The sequence below is a fragment of the Nannospalax galili genome, unplaced genomic scaffold (assembly GCF_000622305.1).
Source record: "Nannospalax galili isolate Female #2095 unplaced genomic scaffold, S.galili_v1.0 scaffold161, whole genome shotgun sequence".
Classification (NCBI taxonomy): domain Eukaryota; kingdom Metazoa; phylum Chordata; class Mammalia; order Rodentia; family Spalacidae; genus Nannospalax; species Nannospalax galili.
The window spans coordinates 653,180-661,368 of record NW_008348586.1 but is presented as its reverse complement, the minus strand read 5'-3'; the positions used below and the strand labels follow the sequence as shown (position 1 = coordinate 661,368).

Here is an 8,189-nt window from a genome sequence, read left to right as displayed (position 1 = left end):
AAGACCATGCTTTCAGGGATCATTTCTATAGTTTGTAACTAGAGAAGTTTCTCTGACTGTATAAGAGTACTAGAAACCACGAGGACAAGACATAGTGTTCCCTCCTGAGTATGAAGCTGGCTTTTGGTGTTGCTTTTTTGCAACTGCCATTTGCCATTGATGATTGTTCTTCTCTTCATTTGGAAAAGTTGGAGGGATCACAGTCTGAGTGGTAAGAGAAAAGAAAAAAGTAAAAGTTTTCCACAGTTGGACTGGGTGACTAATTCTTTTGCACTGTAAGCTATAAATTATGGAAACTGACCCTATTATAGCTAGGGGAAGGGGAGCAGAAAGAAGTTCAGAGACCCAAAGTCTCAGAGGGATGAAAGTACTCAAAATTTCAATGACCAGTTTCCTCCCATTTTCAAATGTGTCAAGAGGGAACAAAGCAAGTTGGGTCGGGTGGTACTCGCCTCTAATCTCAGCTGAGGCTGGAGGGACTATAGAGTAAGTTCTAGGACAGGCTAATAACTTGGTGGGGCCCTGTCTCCCTAAATTCAATCCCCAGCACTAGGCTGGAGGTAGGAGGAGCAATTGGAGTAGTAGAGGGGAAAGGGAGAGGTAGAGAGGGCAGGGAAAGAGAAGGGGGTCCAGAATGGAAGCCTGAAAGGAGAGTAAGGAAACAAGGAGAGTAAGTAAACAAGAGTGTGGACTCACAGGAGTCGGGCAGCAGACAAGAGAGAAAGCAGACAGGATTGCCGTGGAGATTGGGGTCAAGGGAAGGGTTTTTTTTTTTTGGTCTTTTTGAGACAGAGTCTCCCTGCCGTCTCCTGGGGAATAGACTTCCTCTTCAACCAAGAGTTTTTTTTTTTTTTTTTTTTTTCCAGGATGGATATAAAGGAAGAATTCAGGAACTCATAATTTTGGGTCATGTTCTCATATCTAGTTCACTAATTTAGGCTCTCTTCAAAGGCAGTTCTGCTATATATATTATAATATATATATATTATGTATATGAGTGTATTGCCTGCATGTATGTACAACCATGTCATGCAATGCCCACAGAGTCCAGAGGAGGGTGTCAGATCTCCTAGAACTGGAGTTATGGATGGTTGTTAGTCATCATGTGGGTGTTGGGAGCAAATCTGGGCTCCCTGCATGAGCAACCAGTGCTTTTAACCGCTGAGCCATCTCTCTAGCCCCTATATATGTTTTTTTTTTTTTTTGGTGTTGTTGTTTTGTTTCTTGTTTGTTTATTTTTTGAGACAGGGTCTCACTATGTAGCAATGGCTGGCCTGGAACTTGCTATGTAGACCACTAGGCTGGCTTCCAACTGACAGAGGTCTGCCTACCTCTGCTTCCCAAGTGCTGCAATTAAAGACATACTCCACCAGGCCTGGCTTAAATACTGCACTGAACCATTTACTTTAAAAGGTTTCAACTTGTCATCAGAACACAAATACAGAACTCAAAGTCGACTTGTAATTCATTCTTTAAAAAAACTGGCAGAATGAAGATAAAGAGCATTTAGTATAATCAGAAGTATTTAAACACAAAAACACTGAGCTGTTTACTAAGAAAGTTTTCACATAAACCTTCTACAAGAAGATATCCATTGGTTACTGAAGATGATGTGCAAAGAAACTGTTCTGAGACTGCGCGTTCTGTGTTGCTCAGGGTGGTGTAAAACTCTAAGACTCAAACAATTTCCCCAGTTCGGCTTCCCAAGTCCTAGGGCTACAGGTGTGTGTCACCATAACTGGCTTAGTTTGATTGTGGGACAGTCACCAAGGAACAAATATAGAATTCCACAGAAACAAATGGCAATCACAATGCTATGCCACCATCCAGGCTTTGAATATTTTTATGAATAAAATTGTTCTACAGAATACAGAAACATACTAATATAGGATGTAATGAGTCTTACAAATCAATTGGCTAAAATAAGAAGTTAAGCAGCATGTCCATTTTAGGGATTGTCTTTATATTAAATGTGCCCTAAAATACCACATTACTTCAAATCCAGCGCTTGTCAAATAATTATTGGCAAAGACCCAAGGACTATTCTTTGAGCCATGGATCTCAGGATGATTTTTTTCCTAAGTGAATCACTAATTTTCAAGGGATGATCTTTTCCCTTCAAGGGACATATCATGTAGTCCAGGAGATTTTACAGAGTGCAGGCTCTTTCCTTGTCCCCATTTCCACCCTTCTCTGTGTATTGCAGCAAGCTCTGTTGAGAAAGCTGAGCTGCAGAAAAGCACTTGGCATTTAAATGAGAACAGAAGGGAACCAGCAGCTCTCTGCCCTGTCCCTGGTCTCTAAGGGAAAGTTGCTGACGGGCAGCCCAGGCACTGTCCCCAGAAGCCTCATATCACCGCAGCTTCTTGCAGAGTCACTGTGGAGGCAGAGAATTTTGTTCTGTTTCCTGGCACAGTCACTGAGGTCTCTGTAGTTTAGACTTGAAAATATTCCTTTCCTCTGTTGCACAGATGGATGTTAAACCACTTATTTCTGAAACAAGAAGCCTCACCTAGCTCTAGGAATTATCCTGAAAGACAATCAGATGAAAAGTTCAAGGTAGCAAAATCAGCAAACTTCAGCGTAGTAGAACCATTTTCACCACCTAACGGAACCAAGTCCAGGTGGATAGTGAAACATTCCTCTTCCCAGTCTGCCCTAACCTGTTATTTCTGTTGCCTTTGCTAACCAGCCACTGCTCAAGCAGAAATACACTAAAATATGTATTTGAATAATTTGCCTCCTTTTGTTAGTAAGTATTCTGTTTCTCTCCCAAGGGCAGCCATAACTGTATACTGTTTCCCAAGATTCTACTCACTGGCCCTGACCTCTCAGACACAGAACAGGAGATTCTTCTTCCTTCCCTTCCTCTTCCCATTTTGAACTGTTTGGAAGATTAAGAATAAGAGAAATTTATGCAGCTGAAAATGCTACAGAAGAGTACAGGTGAAACATGCTCATACAGGAGTGACACTGTTTGAAGGTGAATTGTAGGCATTTCCTGCATATCTGTTTACTTTTATAGAAGAGGAGGAGGAGAATGAAGAGGAGGGGGAGGAGGAGGAGGAAGAGAAGGAGGAAGAGGGGGAGGAAGAGAAGGAGGAAGGGGGGAGGAGGAGGAAAAGTCCATAATATAAATTTATTTAATTTTTTTAGTTTTTGATGTTTTGAGACAGAATCTCCCTATAGCCACAGTTGGCCTGGAACTCACTGTGTAGACCAGGCTGGCCTCGATCTCATAGACATCAACCTGCATCTGCTTTCCAAGTTCTGGGATTAAAGGTGTGTATCTCCATGACTGGCCCCATAATAGAAGCTTAAAACCAAACACAGTGCTTTTGAAGCACTAACCTATGGACACTGGGCTCCACAGATACCGTGGATGAAGCTGAAGAAATGCCAGGCAGGACAAAGTGAACAACCTCTTGGTTTCCATGGAACTAGCATGGAAGGGAACTCTCAGAGACTGATAGGGTAAACCTGAAGACTCTGAGTGTGGGAAAAGAACTGAGATTTAGAGCAGCAGAAGGTAATCAAAGTGTTGAATAAAGGAGAAGTTCTTCCTTACACAGGATGGCTTAAGTCTGATCTGGAGAAGGTAAAAATGACATCTTTGGAGTTGTATGGAAGACTGACATACCCACTCTCTTATGGGATCATATTGGGACAGAGAATGGAGCATTGAAAACATAACCCATTCAAAACAATGAATTTGCAGTAGCCAGATAATGATGAGTTTAAATGATCCCTATGGCCTGGATTTCTCTTGGCCTAGAGAAAACTCTAATCTTTGAAGCTTATGGAGGAATGACTTGATCCATACCAGGGGCTTGTGGAAAAAATTGAGAAAAATAAACTATAAAAGTTTGACTCATAATGATGCTGCCTGTCTGTCGACAGTAGATGGTCATTTCTTTGGAGAGGCCTAAGAGTCTGGGTATATTTCAAATGGGAACAATGAGAACTGTTACTGATATGAACCAAGTTCACAGTTTCCCTAACCGCTAACCCAGCCTGGTCCTCTGCTTAGGAAGAAAATTCTGCTTTCCAAAAAGGATTTCTCCTAAGAAAAATTGTTCTGACCTCATTCTCTAAGCCATATGAATTCTCTGCCTTTCTGGTGGAAATAGAAGAGAGTCCTCGGGGCCCAGGAAAAGGGAATTTTATTAATCATCTTGAGAGAGAACAGCATCAATTGATACAGAGAAGCAATGAATCAACTGTCAATCTGGAAAAAAGAAACAATAATCTCGAAAGAGTGGGATGTGGATGGAAACTCCTTTGCTCTGTTCTTATGTCCTCCTTATCTGCATGTGCTGTCACAAAGCAGAGACTTCTCTTTGAGTTATATTATTCTACACACATGTGCATGCTCACATATATACAGATGCATACATATTACACACACAGGCATACACAAGATGCACCTCAGAGCAGCCTTCTCATCACTTTCACAATCTGGGTTCATAAGAAAAACTACAATGAAGTATCTCGTCTCAGGACCTCATAAGCTTTTTTGTTATAATTATTATAATAATACCATTATTGCCATTCATGATAGGAAAAATAGAGACCAAGGAAAACACCATGGGCTCCTGTCACTGGAAGGGAAGGGTAACTGGGAGATGACCTCTGGTCCTGTCTCTAGTCCCAGGCTGCCTGCCCTGCCCCTGCTCAGCTCAACCACCTCAGAGCAGCTCCACCATTCCCAGGTTTGCTTTGGGTCTTGTACTTGCTGATAGGCCAAGGAACTCATTAGGTGAATTTGTTTTTTATGTTGGCCTACTGTCTTCTAGATTCCAAGGCAATTCTTCCCAGCTCACTTCTTATTTCTCTAATTTCATAGCTCTCCAGCCTGTCTGAGGAGGAGGAGCACACTTTGCTGATGTGACAAGCTTGGTGGACCTGAAAGTGGGAAAATTCAACATGACAACCACCCCTCTTTTTTGGTCTTTTTGAAATAGGGTCTCTCTATTGTCCCAGCTGGCCTGAAATTCACTATGTAGACCAGGATAGCCTCGATCTACTGCCTGCTTCTGCCTCCTGAGAGCTGGGATTAAAGGCATGTGCTATCATGCCTGGCTGAAAACAGTTAATAGAATGAAAAACAAGCATGAATTCAGTAATTTTAGATGAGTTTGTATTTTGCTGCTCATAATATACATATGAAAACCATAGCAGGTGTATTCAGAGAACAATGATTTTAGCTGTGCACAATGCTTGGGGACACCATGGTATAAATATCCTCCTACGATAGCTGACTCCTGAGCTGTGCAGTACCTCGTAGTAGAGCATTAGCCTAGCATGCATAAGAAGGTCCTGGGTTCCATCCTTAACATCACAAAAAACAGAATCAAAGATTGGTGAGTTTCCTATCAGGGCTCCAGCATCTTCTTGTCAAGGGAAACTTCAACATAGAAAAGTTACTGTAAAAACCTAAATACTGAGAGCTAGGGTATAATGTTTTTCAAACCTTGTCTTAAAATCCAATAGTTTCATATAAATTCTTACCCTATTACAGGACAGAAACTGACCCTGTTTCAATCCATACTGCAGCCCCTTGGAAAGAAGCTAAAGCATGAGAGGAGAGAGAGGGGAGGGGGACACAAATCACACAGCATCATTACGGGACATTACTTTGAGTAAAATGGGGTGAACAGTCAAGGAAAGATGGCATCTATGCTTATCTTATTACACATGAATAACTATATTGGGAAAGTTCCCTGGGTTCCTCTCTGTCCCCGCTGTAACCCTCAGTATCTTTGTGGCTGTTTCTTGCCTTCCCATTCTCTATTTTTAGGTGCCATAAGGGTTAAGAAAGACAAAAGAAAGAATTCTCAAGTTACTCAGGAATAATGCTCCTCAGAAATGTTCCACCATTAAGAAACAGTGGCAAATTTTCTTTTTAAAATGTGTGTTATATTGCTTTGCCCAGTAAAACCGTGCATTGTAGGTGAATGTCACCATTATTTTTCTCTTTTCAAGTCCAGGAATTTCTGTTGCTGGACTCTCTTAGACAGTCATTTCAAGCAGTCCTACGATTGAACAGCCCGACAGAAATTGTGGTTCTCTGTTTGTTAAATGCTTTTGAGGGTCTTACAAAAAGGGCTGATAATGAAGTATTAAGAGAAACATGTCAAAGGCTGTGGTTGGTCAAATCTCTCTGTGGCACAATGGGAATGATGACCTTCCACAAAACCAGAGGTTTCATTATACGAAGAATCAATATTTAATGTTAAATTTTTAAAAATCATTTTTCAAATGTTGCCAAAAAGCAGAATCTTGGCGAAGAACAAGAGTTTAACTAAAATTGAGACTTATAGGAAAATGCAATTAAAATCTAATTGTATTACATAGGCGATTTGGACGTTTTCCTCTCCAAGTCAGGCCAAGATTCTTAAACCCTGTTTTTAAATTAGAACTTTCTTTCACGTTTCTTTTCTCTTCGTTTCTTTTTGAATCCAGACACTTAAATTTGGACAGACAAGCAACCCAGGCACCTTTCAGTGTGGCTGTGTCAGTATCGGAATGAAGTGAACATGACCCCCTTCAGCAGGGAAGGGAACACACAGTAAAGGTATTTTTTATAGAACAATTCTTCGCACTGCCCTGGTGACTAGGGAAAGGAATCTCGTGTTTCTCTTTTGCAGATACTGAATCAGCTGAAGAATACCATGATCATCAGTAGAAATTCTCTGAAATAGTCTCCACTCCCTTTTGTCTTTTTGTTCTCATGAGACAGAGAATTTCTTTTTCATGTTGAAATGTTCAATTAAAATGCCAATTAAAACTGACCCATTATTTGGTGGTTTTGTTTACAACCAGAAATGTTGCAAATCCTGAAACTTACTTGAAAATAGTTGTACTAAGTTGGCATGCTTTGAAATCAACACTTTAATAAAGATCATTAGGCTCATTTATGATAGTAAGACACTCTCAATTAGCACAGGAGACTTATTCCAGCACATTTCTAGTCTACCTTCCTGAACAGATTATGGAGGAATTGGATTTGCATCTTGGTTAGTAAGTAGATGGTCAAAATGAGAACTAGAGAGAGAGAGAGAGAGAGAGAGAGAGAGAGAGAGAGAGAGAGAGAGAGAGAGAGAAACTCCAAATAGCCCTGCAGTGGGGTTTTCTCAGGTCGCCCGTCTCTCTGTATTATCATACTTGCTTATTAACAGTTCCATGTACCGATGCGTTGCATGGTTCCCCAGATCTAAATGAGATCAGGGATGTTATCAGCTATCTTTTGTGCAACGGTTTAGAGTTTGCAAAGTATTTTCACATGTTATCTGATTTTCTGAGCAGTTTAGGAATTTCTGTAAGTCGAAGAAATTAACTACATTTGTAGAGAAGCTTAGGTCTCTAGAATATTTGATTTCAAACGTTTGTTAACCCAATAGCAGCTCAGTAGTTCCAAGAAACTTAAAATGTCTAGGAAATGGCGATATGTGTAGTTACTTAAATATCTTGAAGAAAAGTCAGAAAATGCAAAATTAGATACTGTGGAATTTTGCTTCCAGCCTTCACCTCAAGGTCAGATGGAGCAGACAGAGGAACTTGCTCTGAAGTGCTTCCTCAGATCCACAGGTAGGTCAGGATTTAGTGTACTGCTACTCTTGGTTTCTCCTCAAATCACTTGGAATTTGTTGGATAATAATTTATAAACATATGCAAACTCCCTTTTACTCCATTCATTTATTGGCAAGGATCCTAAAGATTTACTGAAACCAGCCAGGCACTTTGGGAAAACCCTTCATAGAATGACTTTTCCCAGGAGAAATCTCAAGGCCTCTTACACTTCTGGAAATGAAAATGAGCTTTCTTCAATACATCACATACCCTTACATTCTCAGGTCCAGGCAGAAGTCCAGGCTACTTACCAGGTGTGGCTGAGTTGAAAGGCACAGGTGAAAAGAAAGATGTACACAGGAGGCTTCATAAGAAACATAATCCTCCGAGAAACAGAAAAAGGAAATTCTCAAAAATTGGGAGACAGAGGAGATGGGAAGTATTCTCCTCAGAGGTAGAGGAATGGAATTCTCCTCAAAGCTCAACTTCCTTGTTGTGTAAGCGATCCCAAACAGAGTTAAGGGGAGGTGAAATGGAGCTGCCAAACGTCCAAAGAAGAGATTATCTACTTAATTAAAGTTTTTTTCCCCCTCTAAGTCCTTCAGCCAATCAGAACT

General features: G+C 40.7%; 1 non-coding gene across 1 annotated transcript; it reads left to right on the top strand.

The window, feature by feature from the left end:
• Positions 1 to 213, top strand: LOC115072457. Its single transcript, XR_003851514.1, has one exon. It is a non-coding gene; the product is annotated as a small nucleolar RNA U3 (small nucleolar RNA).
• Positions 214 to 8,189: the final 7,976 nt, after the last annotated feature.